At 47.2% G+C, this 20,107-nt stretch overlaps 4 non-coding genes and 3 pseudogenes across 4 annotated transcripts; 1 reads left to right on the top strand and 6 right to left on the bottom strand.

Moving 5' to 3' along the window:
* Nucleotides 1–187: 187 nt before the first annotated feature.
* On the bottom strand, nt 188–306 carry LOC138216900 (5S ribosomal RNA). The gene has a single exon (XR_011180613.1). It is a non-coding gene; the product is annotated as a 5S ribosomal RNA (ribosomal RNA).
* A 539-nt stretch (nt 307–845) lies between these two features.
* LOC138218302 (5S ribosomal RNA) lies at nt 846–964 on the bottom strand (annotated as a pseudogene).
* Nucleotides 965–1,499: 535 nt separating this feature from the next.
* Nucleotides 1,500–1,618, bottom strand: LOC138218503 (5S ribosomal RNA; annotated as a pseudogene).
* A 537-nt stretch (nt 1,619–2,155) lies between these two features.
* On the bottom strand, nt 2,156–2,274 carry LOC138218640 (5S ribosomal RNA; annotated as a pseudogene).
* A 537-nt stretch (nt 2,275–2,811) lies between these two features.
* Nucleotides 2,812–2,930, bottom strand: LOC138244118 (5S ribosomal RNA). The gene has a single exon (XR_011192732.1). It is a non-coding gene; the product is annotated as a 5S ribosomal RNA (ribosomal RNA).
* A 1,507-nt stretch (nt 2,931–4,437) lies between these two features.
* LOC138243570 (U1 spliceosomal RNA) lies at nt 4,438–4,600 on the top strand. The gene has a single exon (XR_011192225.1). It is a non-coding gene; the product is annotated as a U1 spliceosomal RNA (small nuclear RNA).
* Nucleotides 4,601–6,167: 1,567 nt separating this feature from the next.
* On the bottom strand, nt 6,168–6,240 carry trnaf-gaa (transfer RNA phenylalanine (anticodon GAA)). Its single transcript has one exon. It is a non-coding gene; the product is annotated as a tRNA-Phe (tRNA).
* Between the last annotated feature and the right edge of the window lie 13,867 nt (nt 6,241–20,107).

Below are 20,107 nucleotides of genomic sequence, written 5' to 3'. Positions count from 1 at the left end.
TAAACCTTTCCTCGATCCTTTGCGGACTTGTAAAACTGTTCCTGATCAGAATAAAAAACGCTCACGCTAATACACAAGCACCCGTGTCTCGCCAAAGCTGACAAATAAACAGACGGACAAGCCGCACTGCACGTGTGAACAGGGGAATGAGCGAGCGAGCGGGGATAGGGCGCCTCCTGCGCTTAAAAGCTTACAGCACCTGGTATTCCCAGGCGGTCTCCTATCCAAGTACTAACCAGGCCCATCCCTGTTTAGCTTCCGAGATCAGACGAGATCAGGCGTGCTCAAGGGGGTGTGGCCGTAAGCGAGAGCGAGGCTCGCTGGCACCCTTCTTATTGAGAGGACAGCTCCGTCACCTCTTTTACGACGCTGCTTTTTTTCCTTTGCGTTTTTCTCTTCTTCCCACGTTCTCTCTCTCTTCACTGCCTTCGTCCCCGCTCTATTTCACTTCAGCCTTTCACTCTTGCTTCCTTCCAATGAGGACGAAGCTGCAGGAGAAAGGGCGCTATAGAGGATCGCTGTGGAGAGCTGCTGCTGTGGTTTGACATCTGAGCTCTGTGGAAAACGATCTCAATACAATTCTGAAAAACGCGACTCTCCGAACGCCAGCCGAACAAGTCTCCACAGCCGAAGCGCTGTGTCTCTTTTCAGCTGGTGATAAACCTTTCCTCGATCCTTTACGGACTTGTTAAACTGTTCCTGATCAGAATAAAAAACGCTCACGCTAATACACAAGCACCCGTGTCTCGCCAAAGCTGACAAATAAACAGACGGACAAGCCGCACTGCACGTGTGAACAGGGGAATGAGCGAGCTAGCGGGGATAGGGCGCCTCCTGCACTTAAAAGCTTACAGCACCTGGTATTCCCAGGCGGTCTCCCATCCAAGTACTAACCAGGCCCATCCCTCTTTAGCTTCCGATATCAGACGAGATCAGGCGTGCTCAAGGGGGTGTGGCCGTAAGCAAGAGCAAGGCTCGCTGGCACCCTTCTTATTGAGAGGACAGCTCCGTCACCTCTTTTACGACGCTGCTTTTTTTCCCTTGCGTTTTTCTCTTCTTCCCACGTTCTCTCTCTTCACTGCCTTCGTCCCCGCTCTATTTCACTTCAGCCTTTCACTCTTGCTTCCTTCCAATGAGGACGGAGCTGCGGGAGAAAGGGCGCTATAGAGGATCGCTGTGGAGAGCTGCTGCTGTGCTTTGACATCTGAGCTCTGTGGAAAACGATCTCAATACAATTCTGAAAAACGCGACTCTCCGAACGCCAGCCGAACAAGTCTCCACAGCCGAAACGCTGTGTCTCTTTTCAGCTGGCGATAAACCTTTCCTCGATCCTTTGCGGACTTGTAAAACTGTTCCTGATCAGAATCAAAAACGCTCACGCTAATACAGAAGCACCCGTGTCTCGCCAAAGCTGACAAATAAACAGACGGACAAGCCGCACTGCACGTGTGAACGGGAATGAGCGAGCGAGCGGGGATAGGGCGCCTCCTGCGCTCAAAAGCTTACAGCACCTGGTATTCCCAGGCGGTCTGCCATCCAAGTACTAACCAGGCCCATCCCTGTTTAGCTTCCGAGATCACACGAGATCAGGCGTGCTCAAGTGGGTGTGGCCGTAAGCGAGAGCAAGGCTCGCTGGCACCCTTCTTATTGAGAGGACAGCTCCGTCACCTCTTTTACGACGCTGCTTTTTTTCTCTTGCGTTTTTCTCTTCTTCCCATGTTCTCTCTCTTCACTGCCTTCGTCCCCGCTCTATTTCACTTCAGCCTTTCACTCTTGCTTCCTTCCAATGACGACGGAGCTGCGGGAGAAAGGGCGCTATAGAGGATCGCTGTGTAGAGCTGCTGCTGTGCTTTGACATCTGAGCTCTGTGGAAAACGATCTCAATACAATTCTGAAAAACGCGACTCTCCGAACGCCAGCCGAACAAGTCTCCACAGCCGAAGCGCTGTGTCTCTTTTCAGCTGGCGATAAACCTTTCCTCGATCCTTTGCGGACTTGTAAAACTGTTCCTGATCAGAATAAAAAACGCTCACGCTAATACACAAGCACCCGTGTCTCGCCAAAGCTGACAAATAAACAGACGGACAAGCCGCACTGCACGTGTGAACAGGGGAATGAGCGAGCGAGCGGGGATAGGGCGCCTCCTTTGCTTCAAAGCTTACAGCACCTGGTAATCCCAGGCGGTCTCCCATCCAAGTACTAACCAGGCCCATCCCTGTTTAGCTTCCAAAATCAGACGAGATCAGGCGTGCTCAAGGGGGTGTGGCCGTAAGCGAGCGAAAGGCTCGCTGGCACCCTTCTTATTGAGAGGACAGCTCCGTCACCTCTTTTACGACGCTGCTTTTTTTCTCTTGCGTTTTTCTCTTCTTCCCACGTTCTCTCTCTTCACTGCCTTCGTCCCCGCTCTATTTCACTTCAGCCTTTCACTCTTGCTTCCTTCCAATGAGGACGGAGCTGCGGGAGAAAGGGCGCTATAGAGGATCGTTGTGGAGAGCTGCTGCTGTGCTTTGACATCTGAGCTCTGTGGAAAACGATCTCAATACAATTCTGAAAAACGCGACTCTCCGAACGCCAGCAGAACAAGTCTCCACAGCCGAAGCGCTGTGTCTCTTTTCAGCTGGCGATAAACCTTTCCTCGATCCTTTGCAGACTTGTAAAACTGTTCCTGATCAGAATAAAAAACGCTCACGCTAATACACAAGCACCCGTGTCTCGCCAAAGCTGACAAATAAACAGACGGACAAGCCGCACTGCACGTGTGAACAGGGGAATGAGCGAGCGAGCGGGGATAGGGCGCCTCCTGCGCTTAAAAGCTTACAGCACCTGGTATTCCCAGGCGGTCTCCCATCCAAGTACTAACCAGGCCCATCCCTGTTTAGCTTCCGAGATCAGACGAGATCAGGCGTGCTCAAGGGGGTGTGGCCGTAAGCGAGAGCAATGCTTGCTGGCACCCTTCTTATTGAGAGGACAGCTCCGTCACCTCTTTTACGACGCTGCTTTTTTTCCCTTGCGTTTTTCTCTTCTTCCCACGTTCTCTCTCTTCACTGCCTTCGTCCCCGCTCTATTTCACTTCAGCCTTTCACTCTTGCTTCCTTCCAATGAGGACGGAGCAGCGGGAGAAAGGGCGCTATAGAGGATCGCTGTGGAGAGCTGGTGCTGTGCTTTGACATCTGAGCTCTGTGGAAAACGATCTCAATACAATTCTGAAAAACGCGACTCTCCGAACGCCAGCCGAACAAGTCTCCACAGCCGAAGCGCTGTGTCTCTTTTCAGCTGGCGATAAACCTTTCCTCGATCCTTTGCGGACTTGTAAAACTGTTCCTGATCAGAATAAAAAACGCTCACGCTAATACACAAGCACCCGTGTCTCGCCAAAGCTGACAAATAAACAGACGGACAAGCCGCACTGCACGTGTGAACAGGGGAATGAGCGAGCGAGCGGGGATAGGGCGCCTCCTGCGCTTAAAAGCTTTCTGAATTCTGAGTACGTACGGGATCCTCGGCCTTGCGCTTATAACAAAGTCCAAGTCCCTTTGCAGACAACAGCAGTTGTCACATGATTGTCTCTGAGGATGTGCGACAATGGCCAAGGAGAGCCCCGATCTGAGCTTGCGCTCACTTTTTGACCAAGACACAGATGTGTGCTGATTGGTTGAGAGTTTGGCAGGCATTGGAGACCCACGTGGTATTACCACGCCCTGCCAGTCCCTGATTGGTTGATCAAGGTGAGATATGAGTCACTTACTCTTGACACTTAGGAATGCAGTCCAGATGTCCATTTGGCACTCCCTAGACAGATAGGCGCCAATGGATGACCATTGATCATGATAGCCAGGCTTAGCTAAGTGCATCCCCATCTGGGAGCTGTCCCTTATCAAAAGAAAACATCTTAAATCAGCCTGCATGAATACTTTCTCTGTGGCTGCACCACAGAGATGGAAGGTGAGATGGGGCCTCATTTAGGACAGCATACCACCACTTAATTCTGTCTTATTAACAAGCATTGCCGCTACAACGGCATCTCTCCTGTCAAACTTCCTCCTGACGTGTTTGACAGGATCTGGGCCGTGGTGAACAGTGGGAAAGACGCTCTGTGGAGAGTGAGGAACATGGGGCTGTTCAAAGGCATCGAGGTCCCAGTCAAGGCAGCAGGTATCCTGGCCCTGTTCATCACCCAAGAGAAATATTACCTCAGAGATCTGTGGAGAGAAGGGAGGGAGGAAGCAGAAAATCTGTGGGAAATAGAGAGCATAGGTCAATATCTCAAGAAACTGTGAAAAACATTATCATGTTTAAGTAAAGAATGTGATTTACACCAGAAAAAAAGAAATTGTTGCTATGTAACTGGTACCGTGTCAAAATGTAATGAGATGTGATCATATATACTGTTTTAAGTATGTATATTAATGTAAAGCTTTCTAATTTGTGATGTCCTGTATTCTTTTGTGAAAAGAAAATAAAGTTCTTAAAAAATCGATTCACCCAGGGCGAGGCTCGGCCATTGCACTCCGGCTGTGCTGACCCCTGCGAATTCCCCAAATGTGGGAATCTCGACTGCATAATTTCTGGTAGTGGGGGACTGCGTTCGCGCTCTCTCCTGATGTGCTTGGTCCAATATCAGATACGGGAGAGTTAGGACACCACGAGCTGCGATAGGATCCCAGTTCGAAAGGAGTCGATGCCACTGCTGGTTCCCGGTTTCTTTTAGTTAGAGGTCCGGAGAAGCATTTCAAGCTGGTTACACTACTCCTTCCGGACATTCATTCCCTTTTCAAAGTCATTCGTTTTGCTGTTGTCTGCATTATTTAGGCTGATTATCGAGGTTAGCCTTTATTTGGTCATGGGGGCCTCGGTACTGTATGCTAATTCTCAAGACAGTTTCACCCGTTTTCTGATTGCTAGGTTCTGTACCAGTGCAGACATGTCAAACAGTGAATGGCTGTACCTCTATTGTATCCGTGCTCAATGAATGAAATCAGTAATAAATGAATATATGTATAGTTATACGAAAAACAAGTGGTTTATCGACTCATCTTCATTTGCAGATTTAGAGGCAGCTTCGATATTCGGGGGAGGCATAAAACATGATGCTGATCTTTGGAAAGCAGGAGGCAAAACTGACACGTTCTCATACAAGGAGATGAAACCAGGCCACCTGGGTGAAGATCAGGTATCGTAACCGCTAGACCATATGGGAGCATACAGCCATGTTGTGCGTGCGTCATGTAAGCAAACTGTAATTGCTGCCTTCATGACCTGCTTGATGGAGAAAACACACAAGAGAGTTGGCACTCAGAGTGTCGAAGGGTTGATGTATACTAGGGCTCAGTTGAAATGCAGCGTCAGGACTTTTCCGACTAGTGTCACACAAAGAGAGTACATCCTTTCCTACTGGCTGTGTATGTCTCGGTAACTCGCTGTGATCGTATAGTGCTCAGAATTTTTGTTGTGGCCGCAACAACCCCGGTTCGAATCCGCATACTGGCAGAATAGGAGGAGTACTGCCTGACTGGATCTTTGATGAATGAGAGGCCACTCCGACCTCTTCTTGGTTTTCTTCAATGACTTACTAAGGATCTTCTTCACATTCGCCCATGCAGGGCAAGCCAGTTACAACAAAGCAAACGCAGGAAAGTGCATTTCAAGCAGAGACCAGGAGGGACTTGTTTACACCGAGAGTGGTCGGAGAATGAAACAATGCGCCCAGCCCTGTTGCTGGAGCTGATTCTTGATGAGATCTTGGGCTCACTAAGAGGCCCCCGCTGGATGCTAATCTTTCTGTTGTTCTTGCAGGTCCTGCGCTGCTTTTGAGCCGACAGAGCTCGTCCTGGTCTGTGGGCACAGCCCAATTGCAAATGATCGGCTCCACGTACAGAAGGAACGTGCGTTTGGTACAAGAGTGTATGAAGGCACCGGAAATACATTGGGAACAAATGACCGGTCGTTCAAGACCTCTGTGAATTACAGGAGCGTGCAAAACGAGGCTGCTTCCACCCAGTCTCGAACCAGGGACCTTTCGCGTGTTAGGCGAACGTGATAGCCGCTACACTACGGAAACCTGCAGGGACCGCTGCTGGTGTCTCGTTTGCGTTTCGGGCTGAGAAAGGGACGCGTCACTTTAGGCAGGGTGCGCTGGAGAGAGGAACAAAGGGTGCGATGAAACAAAATACCAAAACCCGGGATCAAACCAGGGACCTTTAGATCTTCAGTCTAACGCTCTCCCAACTGAGCTATTTTGGCGGTGCGCAGAGCCCACAGCCACCTGCTCCAGCCTTCCTGTGTTGCGGCATGAGCGCACCAAGAGTAGCGGGAGAGTGTTGCAGGAACGTCACTCTGAAGGAAAGCCACCCAGGTGCGCCCTCTGAGCTCTGTCCAGCGCATCTTCCTCGCATGGACTCCTGCCTGCGACGGGCAGGAAACAATTAGCAAGAACAGAACGACACCCCATGGGTGTCTCATGACCACACCTTAGGTTGTGACACGAGCAGGTGTGAGGGGTTGCCGGGCTACTTTGGAGCAGAGCTTGGGCGGAGGGGGGGCGGGAAAGCAGACAAAGAGGTGACACCTCAAGGTCTGCACGATCACAGCTCTCCGCCGCCCCAGGCTTCCACTCGATAAGCTACTTGACACACCCGCCCCTCCTCACACGGACCGTGGAAAAGCCCCCGAGTGGGAGGGCTCTCTCTTCCTCCCAGGAGCTCTTGGACACGACGCACCGACAGGGCGCGGGGAGCCGCCGCCTGCAAACACGGCTCCAGGCAGGACTCCACTCCGCAGGAGCCGCAGAGCAGAGGAGATGGGGGCAGCTTAGCTCCTGTGCAGAGACCTGAGCTGTTGTTGCTGCGGACGCTGTCTTTTCTGCACTCGGGGTAGGAGTGAATGTTGAGTTGCCCTTAGAAATGAAGCAGAGCACTTCAACGGCACGGGTGTGTGTGTGTGCGTGCGCCCTGGTGATTCTGGGAGACAGATCGAACCTGGGCTAAAAGAGAGGGGGCTTAGCCCTCTTCCATTTGCTAGTTCAAAGTTGTACAACCCATTTGTATCTGCTAGGCGGTGCAGTCGTCGTCCACAAAGAAGGCTTTGAAAAGCGTCAAAGGCAAGTAATTCCGAGTTGGTCGTCTGTGTTTTCCGTTCAGACGCGAAATGCTGAAATTTTCTCTCGGCTCCTCGGTTGTCATTTCTGCTCCGTAAAGGAATCAGAGGACGCATTGGCTTCCAGCACGGTGGGTCGGGACACGATGCCGGGGGTCGGAGAGAGCGATGTCTTCCTCGTTAGTATAGTGGCAAGTATCCCCGCCTGTCACGCGGGAGACCGGGGTTTTCTTTCACCTCCTTAGAGAAAGGACTGCCTTTCACTTCTCTGTTTTCTTTCACAGCGTCGTGCACCTTTTCATTGCTCTCACTTTCAGAGCCTCCGCACGGCACACGACTCGACATCAGGAAGCACATTGAAGTGAAACCAGGAAGCGCTGCGACATGCATTGTGCAGATCCCGCCACACTAAGAGGTGAGTGGGTCTGTTCGATGCACAAAGAACGCTTTGATAAGCGTCAAAGGCAAGTCATTCCGAGTTGGTCGTCTGTGTTTTCCGATCAGACGCGAAATGCTGAAATGATCTCTCGGCTCCTCGGTTGTCATTTCTGCTCCGTAAAGGAATCACAGCACGCGTTGGCTTCCAGCACGGTGGGTCGGGACATGATACCGGGGGTCAGAGAGCGATGTCTTCCTCATTAGTATAGGACCTGTCACCTGTCCCCACCTGTCACGCGGGAGACCGGGGTACATCATGACGCGCATTGAAGTGAAAGCAGGATGCGCTGCGACATGCACTGTGCAGATCCCGCCACACTAAGAGGTGAGTGGGTCTGTTCGATCACAGCGCTAGGCGACTCCCCAATCCCCTTTTGTGCGTGGCGACAAAAGAAGGCTGTTTCCGCCCGGTTTCGAATCGGGAACCTTTCGCGTGTGAGGCAAACGTATACTACGGTAACGGTGGTAAGACGTGCCCAGCGGCCCAGCGCTGAGCTTCGCCAATGCGATTCAGCTGCTTCCAGTGCCTTTATTGGAGTGCGCTGATGGACCGTGCTCTCTCTCCAGAGACCAGCACGCCTGTCATGGACGGAGCAGGAAAGGCGGCGCCACATTCTACAGCCCTCTCCACGCAATCGACGAAATCGGGCTACTGAAGTGGAGAAAATCGCCTCTCCAGAAAGTGCAAATATCATCTTGGAGAGTATAAATCCTATTGCCGAAGGTCAGCCCTGTCTACCAGAGTAACCCTCCCTCCTCCTGCAGCGATGATCAGCTCGTCTCACATGCGAGAAGTCTTCGGTTGGAAACAAGCTCCCCCTCTTCTCGCGCGTTTTGCACATTCAAGTGGTTTTAATGCGGCTCCTTCGTATGGTGCTGATCTTTTGGAAAGCAAGAGGCAAAACTGACACATTCCCATACCGGTAGTATGGAGTTTTCAACCCGGTCCGCCTGGGTGAAAACCAGGAATCCTAACCGCTAGACCATATGGGAGCACACAACCCTGCTGTTCTGGGCATCATGCAAGCAAACTACATAAATATGAGAAAACACGCAAGAGAGTTGTCACTCAGAGTGTCCAAGGGTCGATGTATACTGGGGCTCAGTTGAAATGCAACATCAGGACTTTTCCGAATTATGTCACACGAAGAGAGCACAGCCTTTTCCGCCCTGTCACGTGTGTATCGGTAACTCGCCGTGATCGTATAGGGGTCAGTACTTTGCGTTGTGGCCGTCCTGATGTACCCCGGTCTCCCGCGTGACAGGTGGGGATACTCGCCACTATACTAACGAGGAAGACATCGCTCTCTGCTTAGTGTGCAAAACACTTACTTGCAGCATTGTGGGTGCTGTGGTTTAAATGCTATTGGTTTGTGAACAGAATACCCTTATCCCAGTGCATTGTGCCACATTAAATAAACGCACGAGAAAAAGAGATTCAGAACGCAAAGCTGTGTCAGTGTTCTGTGTAAAAAATTGGTTTGAACATCACGGGAGCTGTTTTTAATAAGCTGCTGAGTAAAGAATATTGTAACATTTACAGGTTCTTTTCAGAACAAAGGACGAGTGGAGACGCGATTAACAAACAAGCGCTTTGTTATTAATACTCACACTTTGTTATGAACACTACCATTAAAACTACCAGTTGTACTCTCACTAATGTTAAAATGAATACACTAGTAGTAGTATTAGTTGCTGCCCGTGACGTCACATACACTCTCTGTGACGAATGCGAGACACCTAGACACATACAGTGACGTGCCGGCTGTTGCCGTGGTTACCATACTTATGATTTATAAACACTGAAAAAAATGCATTTAAACTGTTACTTACATACATTTATCAACTTGGAATATAATTTTCTAGCTCTAGGATAGAGTTACCTAAATAATAATATGAATAATCATTGTTTAATTTCGGATTGAACATTATTAACACTAAACGCACTATGGTAATTGATCGATACAGTCTTTATTGACTGTTTTCTAGATATTTAAACAGGGTCAAGAAAGGATCAGTACTCAAGAATCAGTGAAGTTAATCGATTATTCTATGGTCCTTCAGTTGAATAAATTGGTTGTCGATACATAAGTGATCAATAATTCTCCTCCGTTCCCTCCGCGCGTCTCCCGCGGTCTCGCTCTCTGATCCCGGCGCTCTGGCTGGTGTCTGTGACGTCACAGCGCTCTTTCTGACAAAGCAGAGCTGGAGGAGACTCCTGTCCGGAGCCCGGGGGGCTTTTCTTACAGATATAAAATCTCCCCCCCCAAAAAAAAACACACCGGACTGTGAAGAGAAGCGAATCATCACAGTTGGAGAAGGAGAGCGACAAACCTTGGAATAAAATTCATTAAACAGAAAAAAAAGTTTACATCGCAGATTATTGTGTTACAAAGCGAACCCGTGTGGAGCAGTAGAGGACAAGCACGAGTCCCTGAAATAAGCGCTTTTAAGAGTTTTACACGAATCTTCAGAGTAAAGAAGCCAGGAGGATCAGACTCCTGATCCTGGAGGTTAAAATGTGTATCCTGGTTTTATTTCCACCCAGCTCTCAGTTCCATTAGTGGTCTGATGATTTAAATTAACTGTAAAACTGTTACCAGACTTAATCTAAATTGTAAATTTATAAGACTGGCTACTAATAATAAATATACTGATCAAAGTGTCAATACTGGTGTTTATAAAGTAAATGCTGTAGCATTTGCAAGTTCTTTTCAGAACAAAGGACGAGTGGAGACGCGATTAACAAACAAGCGCTTTGTTATTAATACTCACACTTTGTTATGAACACTACCATTAAAACTACCAGTTGTACTCTCAATAATGTTAAAATGAATACACTAGTAGTAGTATTAGTTGCTGCCCGTGACGTCACATACACTCTCTGTGACGAATGCGAGACACCTAGACACATACAGTGACGTGCCGGCTGTTGCCGTGGTTACCATACTTATGATTTATAAACACTGAAAAAAATGCATTTAAACTGTTACTTACATACATTTATCAACTTGGAATATAATTTTCTAGCTCTAGGATAGAGTTACCTAAATAATAATATGAATAATCATTGTTTAATTTCGGATTGAACATTATTAACACTAAACGCACTATGGTAATTGATCGATACAGTCTTTATTGACTGTTTTCTAGATATTTAAACAGGGTCAAGAAAGGATCAGTACTCAAGAATCAGTGAAGTTAATCGATTATTCTATGGTCCTTCAGTTGAATAAATTGGTTGTCGATACATAAGTGATCAATAATTCTCCTCCGTTCCCTCCGCGCGTCTCCCGCGGTCTCGCTCTCTGATCCCGGCGCTCTGGCTGGTGTCTGTGACGTCACAGCGCTCTTTCTGACAAAGCAGAGCTGGAGGAGACTCCTGTCCGGAGCCCGGGGGGCTTTTCTTACAGATATAAAATCTCCCCCCCCAAAAAAAAACACACCGGACTGTGAAGAGAAGCGAATCATCACAGTTGGAGAAGGAGAGCGACAAACCTTGGAATAAAATTCATTAAACAGAAAAAAAAGTTTACATCGCAGATTATTGTGTTACAAAGCGAACCCGTGTGGAGCAGTAGAGGACAAGCACGAGTCCCTGAAATAAGCGCTTTTAAGAGTTTTACACGAATCTTCAGAGTAAAGAAGCCAGGAGGATCAGACTCCTGATCCTGGAGGTTAAAATGTGTATCCTGGTTTTATTTCCACCCAGCTCTCAGTTCCATTAGTGGTCTGATGATTTAAATTAACTGTAAAACTGTTACCAGACTTAATCTAAATTGTAAATTTATAAGACTGGCTACTAATAATAAATATACTGATCAAAGTGTCAATACTGGTGTTTATAAAGTAAATGCTGTAGCATTTGCAAGTTCTTTTCAGAACAAAGGACGAGTGGAGACGCGATTAACAAACAAGCGCTTTGTTATTAATACTCACACTTTGTTATGAACACTACCATTAAAACTACCAGTTGTACTCTCAATAATGTTAAAATGAATACACTAGTAGTAGTATTAGTTGCTGCCCGTGACGTCACATACACTCTCTGTGACGAATGCGAGACACCTAGACACATACAGTGACGTGCCGGCTGTTGCCGTGGTTACCATACTTATGATTTATAAACACTGAAAAAAATGCATTTAAACTGTTACTTACATACATTTATCAACTTGGAATATAATTTTCTAGCTCTAGGATAGAGTTACCTAAATAATAATATGAATAATCATTGTTTAATTTCGGATTGAACATTATTAACACTAAACGCACTATGGTAATTGATCGATACAGTCTTTATTGACTGTTTTCTAGATATTTAAACAGGGTCAAGAAAGGATCAGTACTCAAGAATCAGTGAAGTTAATCGATTATTCTATGGTCCTTCAGTTGAATAAATTGGTTGTCGATACATAAGTGATCAATAATTCTCCTCCGTTCCCTCCGCGCGTCTCCCGCGGTCTCGCTCTCTGATCCCGGCGCTCTGGCTGGTGTCTGTGACGTCACAGCGCTCTTTCTGACAAAGCAGAGCTGGAGGAGACTCCTGTCCGGAGCCCGGGGGGCTTTTCTTACAGATATAAAATCTCCCCCCCCAAAAAAAAACACACCGGACTGTGAAGAGAAGCGAATCATCACAGTTGGAGAAGGAGAGCGACAAACCTTGGAATAAAATTCATTAAACAGAAAAAAAAGTTTACATCGCAGATTATTGTGTTACAAAGCGAACCCGTGTGGAGCAGTAGAGGACAAGCACGAGTCCCTGAAATAAGCGCTTTTAAGAGTTTTACACGAATCTTCAGAGTAAAGAAGCCAGGAGGATCAGACTCCTGATCCTGGAGGTTAAAATGTGTATCCTGGTTTTATTTCCACCCAGCTCTCAGTTCCATTAGTGGTCTGATGATTTAAATTAACTGTAAAACTGTTACCAGACTTAATCTAAATTGTAAATTTATAAGACTGGCTACTAATAATAAATATACTGATCAAAGTGTCAATACTGGTGTTTATAAAGTAAATGCTGTAGCATTTGCAAGTTCTTTTCAGAACAAAGGACGAGTGGAGACGCGATTAACAAACAAGCGCTTTGTTATTAATACTCACACTTTGTTATGAACACTACCATTAAAACTACCAGTTGTACTCTCAATAATGTTAAAATGAATACACTAGTAGTAGTATTAGTTGCTGCCCGTGACGTCACATACACTCTCTGTGACGAATGCGAGACACCTAGACACATACAGTGACGTGCCGGCTGTTGCCGTGGTTACCATACTTATGATTTATAAACACTGAAAAAAATGCATTTAAACTGTTACTTACATACATTTATCAACTTGGAATATAATTTTCTAGCTCTAGGATAGAGTTACCTAAATAATAATATGAATAATCATTGTTTAATTTCGGATTGAACATTATTAACACTAAACGCACTATGGTAATTGATCGATACAGTCTTTATTGACTGTTTTCTAGATATTTAAACAGGGTCAAGAAAGGATCAGTACTCAAGAATCAGTGAAGTTAATCGATTATTCTATGGTCCTTCAGTTGAATAAATTGGTTGTCGATACATAAGTGATCAATAATTCTCCTCCGTTCCCTCCGCGCGTCTCCCGCGGTCTCGCTCTCTGATCCCGGCGCTCTGGCTGGTGTCTGTGACGTCACAGCGCTCTTTCTGACAAAGCAGAGCTGGAGGAGACTCCTGTCCGGAGCCCGGGGGGCTTTTCTTACAGATATAAAATCTCCCCCCCCAAAAAAAAACACACCGGACTGTGAAGAGAAGCGAATCATCACAGTTGGAGAAGGAGAGCGACAAACCTTGGAATAAAATTCATTAAACAGAAAAAAAAGTTTACATCGCAGATTATTGTGTTACAAAGCGAACCCGTGTGGAGCAGTAGAGGACAAGCACGAGTCCCTGAAATAAGCGCTTTTAAGAGTTTTACACGAATCTTCAGAGTAAAGAAGCCAGGAGGATCAGACTCCTGATCCTGGAGGTTAAAATGTGTATCCTGGTTTTATTTCCACCCAGCTCTCAGTTCCATTAGTGGTCTGATGATTTAAATTAACTGTAAAACTGTTACCAGACTTAATCTAAATTGTAAATTTATAAGACTGGCTACTAATAATAAATATACTGATCAAAGTGTCAATACTGGTGTTTATAAAGTAAATGCTGTAGCATTTGCAAGTTCTTTTCAGAACAAAGGACGAGTGAAGACGCGATTAACAAACAAGCATTAACACAAAACCAAACACAGGATATACACACACATGAGGAGACTGACGGAACACGTACACATAGTTAGGGTGGTAATTACCTAACAACACACTATACTTTTACAAGACTACACAGGGCTCTAGAACTACTAGGACATTATTTACACAGGTAGGGTCAGCCGCTGGTCATCGTGCTGACCCTCAGACTCTCCCCGGCTACCACTCCCAGCATGCCCAGCGGTACTACGAGCGCCTAGGGGTGCTTTCTCCTCACCACCAGGCGAGGGCGTTACACTGCTCCCACCTGAAGCGTCTGGCGTCTGGCGTCTGGCGTCTGGCGTCTCGCCGACGTCGAACACCCCCCTCAGGCTGTACTCGTACTGGGCTAACTGCTGTGGAACCCTGCGCCGCGGTGACGGCTGGCGACCCACGGACGCCCCACTATCGGCCGGCTACAGCCCCGGCTGCTCCTCTAGAGCCTCCCCACACGGCTCCTCCTCCCGGGCCCGGTAGGGGGCCAGGCGGTCTCGGTGCAGGACCACCACTCTCCCCCGTGTTCGCAACCGGACACGGTAGCAGACCTCGCCCACCACCCCGAGTACCTCAGCGGGACCCTCCCACGACGGCGCCAGCTTAGGGCTGAGGCCTTTGCAGCGGCGCGGGTTGTACACCCAAACCCGGGCTGGAAGGCAGGCCCCCTGCAGCGCAGGTCGTAGTACCGCTTCTGCTGGACCCCCGCCTGTGTCAGGTGGGTCTGTGCAAAGCTGTGCACCCGCTGCATCCGCTGCCGCAGGTCCCACTCGTAGTCCGGTCCAGCCGGCGGTGCCGACCCGTCTCCGGGCGGCGGGCCGAAGACCAGGTCCACCGGGGTTCGCATTTCCCGGCCCAGCATGAGCGAGGCCGGGGTGCACCCGGTGGATTCCTGGACCGCGGTCCTGTACGCCTAGAGCGCAAGGGGGAGGTGGGGGTCCCAGTCCCGTTGGTGCCGGGACACCAGGGTGGCCAGCTGGGTGGCGAGCGTCCGATTAAACCGCTCCACCAACCCGTCGCTCTGGGGATGCAGTGGTGTGGTCCGCGTCTTAGTGATCCCCAGGCGCTGGCACACTCTGGCGAAGACCTCGAAGTTACGCCCCTGGTCACTGTGTAACTCCTCCGGCACCCCCAGCCTGGCAAACATCCCCTCCAGCAGTGCATCAGCCACCGTGGGGCACTCTGGTCCGGGAGGGCGTAGGCCTCTGGCCACTTCGTAAAATAATCCATGGCCACCAAGACGTAGCGGTTCCCGGCCTCAGTGCGCGGAAACGGGCCCAAAACGTCCACCCCCACCCGCTCCATAGGAGCCCCCACCTGGTGTTGTTGGAGGGGGGCCCGGGAGCGCTCGGGGGGACCCTTCTGCGCCACGCACAACGCACACGTTCGGCAGTAACGCTCCACGTCCCGGTGGCAAAGACCCCAATAAAAATGGCCTCGGAGACGCTGCAGGGTTTTTTTACCGCTGAAGTGCCCCACGCCCGGCTGGCCGTGCACCGCTCGGAGCACCGCCCTGCGGAGTGACCGAGGCACCACCAGCTGCCACCGTATCTCGCCACTGGAGGGTACCCGCCACCCCTGGTGCAGCACCCCGTCCTTTACCTTCAAGGCCTCCCACAGGGCGCAGAGGGCCTTGACGGACTTTGGGTGCGGGGCGAGCTCCTCTCGCGTAGGCCGCACTCCTGCTGCCCTCCAGCAGAGCACCGGCCCCACGTCAGGATCAGCTGCCTGACGCTGTGCCAGGTCTGGCAGGCCCACCCCCAGCTGCCCCTCCCGGGCCGTGGCCATGGCGCTCGACTCCACCACGGTGCGGACGGCCCCCTATAACAACACACTATACTTTTACAGGACTACACAGGGCACTAGAACTACTAGGACATTATTTACACAGGTAGGGTCAGCCGCTTTCATCGTGCTGACCCTCAGACTCTCCCCGGCTACCACTCCCAGCATGCCCAGCGGTTTCTACGAGCGCCTAGGGGCGCTTCCTCCTCACCACCAGGTGAGGGCGTTACAATATCATACAAATTGTGCTTTTCTTTTTAAAGCAAATTTTATGCTTTAAATTAAATAAATTTTATTTATTATGAATGTGCCTGAAATTTATCAGTACTTTAGAGGGTTCTACCATTTTAGACGTTATGCTGTTCCTGTCTGATTTATCAAATGTGTCACTTAAATCTCCAGTCATTTCTATATCAGTCTGATGGCCTTGCAGTAAGGATTGCAATTCATCCAAAAATGCCAAGTTTTCCACTGGTGATACATACAAGGAAATGTATGTACATTATCCCCCAAAATCAAAAAAATTAAAATCAAATACCTCCCTCATCTGCAGGTGGAGAGAATAATGTCAGAATAAATACAGGTTTAAAAATCAGGAGCATTGATAGTCCTATTTTAAAATGACACTAAAATGCTCACAATATATTGGAAAAAAGCTCTGTAAAATGCAAAAATAATAAAAAATCCACTTAAAGTATGCTAAAAATGACAAGAATACTTAAAACAGGTGTGTAAAATTAAAATAAATAAAACAAATTAAAAATACATTCTAAATGGGTTTAAAATTCAGGAATGTGATTGGTCAGATGCTTACGATGAGTGCTGTTGGTGTTTCGTGTGATTTACCGAATTGAAAAAAAAATTCAATTTATAAACGGCAAGATCTCGTATGAAAAAAAAGTTCTTAAGTATCTTTGTTGTAACAGCTGCGCCAGAACTATTCAGATACATCAGAAAAGTACCTGAACTTGACTGGTTTATATTCAGTTATGTGCATTGGGAACGAAAGGGAGACTTAGATGGATTTTATTAGGTTTTAGGAATCAGAAAATTTATTTTTACACGTTTATGCCTACGAGCAGAAATAACTTCCTGCTTTCAGCGCCGTTTTTGTTTTTGCTTGTAACCTCGAACAGAGAAACCCAGTACTGACTCACAGAAACACCCCAGAGTTTCTGTGTTTCTGGGATTTAAGAGGGATGTATGCACCGGTGTTAGGAGTCTGGAAGGAGGAGACGCGCATTCCGCAGCTCGCCGAGTCCTGTCCTATATAACCGCAGAGCCCGGACACACACAGCCTCTCCAGCCAGTGTTGGAGATTTACAGGGTTAAAGCTCAGAGGTTGAGAGTAGAGTTTGTGTGCGAGTATAAGATTAAGGTAATAGGGTTTGGTGCACAGAGGAGGTTTAGGTTTGGTTTTTGTTTGCTTTTGACACATTTGTAACGGCCATGGCGGCCTGTAGGGTCGGCATGCGCCGTTATATTTGCGCGCGTTTGGTGTATAAGAGAGGTGAGGGCTCGGCTCACTCGGGTGATATTTCACGGTTGGACTTTTCAAGGAAGGTGTAACAGAAAGAGTTAAAGGTTAAGGCATTAGATGTCAATTGTTTAATTACTTTGCCGAAGGGAATTGGTTTTGACATTAGTTTCAAATCGGCAAAGTTATTGGAAGAATTTTGGAGAAAAATAGAAGAGAAAAAAGATGTGGGTCTGATTAGAATGTTTGAATGGCAGAAGCTGACGGATCTTTCTAACAGGACTGTGATTGTTCGTATGTTTAATGAGATGGTGATGATGGAAGATATTGTGACATGGTTGTCTAAGTATTGTTTAGTGAAAGGTGAGCCTCAGAAAGTCTTGGATGATGATGGCATCTGGAATTGTGCATGGAGAGTACCTGTTTCGTTGCATGAAGACAAAAATGGTTATGGTGGATTTAAACACATTCCTTCTTTGATTGGATTAGGTGAAAATAGAGGCCTTGTGTTCTACCAAGGGCAGCCAAAACTGTGCAGGAGGTGTGGGGAGCTGGGTCACTTTGTGGATGCCTGTACAAAGGTGGTGTGTAGTAAGTGCAAGGAAATTGGACATGCATATACTGAATGTACAAGCGTGAGGAAATGTAATCTCTGTGAGTGTGAAGGTCATGTGTTTAAAGACTGTCCAAATTCCTTTGCAAATAGAACAAAACTGGGAAGACCAATGCAAAAACAGGAAGAGTTTGAAGAGGTATTTAGGGCTGGAGCAGTGGTTCTGGATCAGGAACTGGATGTGGTTGACGTTGAAGAAAGTAGTGGAAAAGAGAGCGAGGGTTCAGAATGGAGTGAAGGAGATGAGGCTGAGGTAGAAGAGAATGATAATGATGTGGAAAGTGAGGTGGACTCTGAATTGATTGGTAGCATCTCTCCTGATCGTCTGCCACCCGTGGAGACTGAAAGCGCTCAAATGTAATGTACAGAACAGAGGGGGCAGTCTAAAAGGTCCGCTGAGACATCTGATTTAGAAAGTGATCTAACTCCGAGTGGAAAAGTGAGGGAAGATCATTTTCAGAGTCCTCAGATGACAGGTTCTCCCATGGGATTAGTTCTCTCCAATCCTACTGATCCAGCTTTAGAACTAGAGACTCAAGGAGGGCAGGTGGAGAACCATCCTATTGATGGTGGAGGAGGAGGCAAGGAGAGCAAATGGAAAAAGAAAAAGGCCTGTATAGTAGGTGTCACAGACTGAATGATTCTAGCCAGAGCTTTTAGTCTCCCCTGGTCTAACTTTAAGTATGGCTCTGAACATTGTGTCCATAAATGTGAGAAGCATTCGATCCAAGTTAAGGGCAAGGACTATATTATCATTTGTGAGTAAGGTAAATGCTGATATTATGTTGTTACAGGAGTGTGGATTACCTTTTAAAAACAGCTATAAGGATATGGAAGAACTGTGGACATTGGGCCCATCAATTTGGAGTGGGTCCAATGAGAATAAATCTGATGGTATAGCTGTTTTAATTAAAAATAAGATGGTAGAGGTACGTCAGTACCTTGTAGTGAAACCAGGGAGAGCACTGGTGGTGTATCTGGGTTTCATGAATATCAAATTTAAACTTTTAAATGTGTATTGTCCGAGTTGCCCACATGACCGATAATTCCTAATTCAGGAATTGAGAGAATATTTATTGGGATGGGAACCACTGGTTTTAGCTGGGGATTTTAATTGCCTTATAGAAAGAGAAGGCAGAATGAGGGGTGAGAGACAGGTCCAATTTGATAAGTCATCAATATTATTACAAACGGTATGTAAAGATTTTAAACTGAAAGATGCCCTCAAACTTCATAGTCAGGGGAGGGCAGGCTTCACATGGCACAAGTCTAATGGGACCCAAGCGTCATGGATCGATTTTGTTTTGATACGTGATTTTACTTGCACAACTGCAGGCTTAACCCCTGTTTTTTTCTCTGACCATTGTTTACTATCATGTACACTTGCTATTCCAAAGGCTGTTACTGTGGGGAAGGGTGTGTGGAAGCTGAATATTTCACTTCTGGAGGATGAGGAAGTGAGGAGCAGGTTCAGGGAAAGATATAAGGAATGGCAGTCTTTGTATGACCTGTTTGGCTCAAGAGCACAGTGGTGGGAGGAGGTGAAGGAGCGTACAAAAGCATTCTTCATAGAGATGGGGAGGAGAAAACAGGCTAGGATACGAAGGGTTGAAAACGGATTACAAAAGAGATTGCAGAGGTATGTTAAGTTATTAGAAGAGGGGTGGGACTTCAGTGAGGAAATCAAAGAATTAAAGAATGAGCTTTTAAATCTCTCTAGAGAAAAGATTAAAAAAATCATGTTTCAAAGCAAAGTGAAAGAGCTTGAAGAAGGTGAAAAATGTACAAGATTCTTTTTCAAGAAAAGGGTTGCAGGGAGGGGACTAATGTCAGCATTGAAGGGAAGAGAGGGGGTTTTGCAAACTTGTATGGAAGACATGTTGACTGTAGCTGAGGAGTTCTATGGGGAGTTGTTTGGAAAGAAACAAGTGTCTAAGGATTTGTTAGAAAAATTTGTGCAAGTCATTCCAAAGAGTGTAAAAGACGATACCGTTTTATCAAAAGGCCTTTCTGTACAAGAGTTAATAGAAAGTTTGAAGACCTTCAAAATGGGCAAGACTCCAGGGTTGGATGGTCTACCCATTGAGTTTTATAGAGCCTTTTGGGATATTTTAGCATTGGATCTTTTAACCATTTTTAAAGAATTTGAGTTTTTAGAAGAACTGCCGGACAGCTTTAAGACGGGAGTTGTGATCTTACTATTCAAAAAGAATGATCGCACAGACCTGGCAAATTGGCGACCGATAACTTTATTGAATTGTGATCTTAAACTGTTTTCCAAGTGTTTAACGCTTCGATTAAAATCTGTCCTGAGTGAAGTCATTCATCCAGATCAAGCTTGTGGTGTGGCAGGGAGGAGGATCACGGACAGCCTGATACTGATTAGAGATACCATAGGTTATGCGAGAGAGAGGAATATTGGATTATCGGTCTTAAACTTGGAT

Source organism: Lepisosteus oculatus, chromosome 14, assembly GCF_040954835.1.
Source record: "Lepisosteus oculatus isolate fLepOcu1 chromosome 14, fLepOcu1.hap2, whole genome shotgun sequence".
Lineage (NCBI taxonomy): Eukaryota > Metazoa > Chordata > Actinopteri > Semionotiformes > Lepisosteidae > Lepisosteus > Lepisosteus oculatus.
Note: the sequence above shows the minus strand (reverse complement) of the source record. Positions and strands in the feature narration are given on the sequence as shown.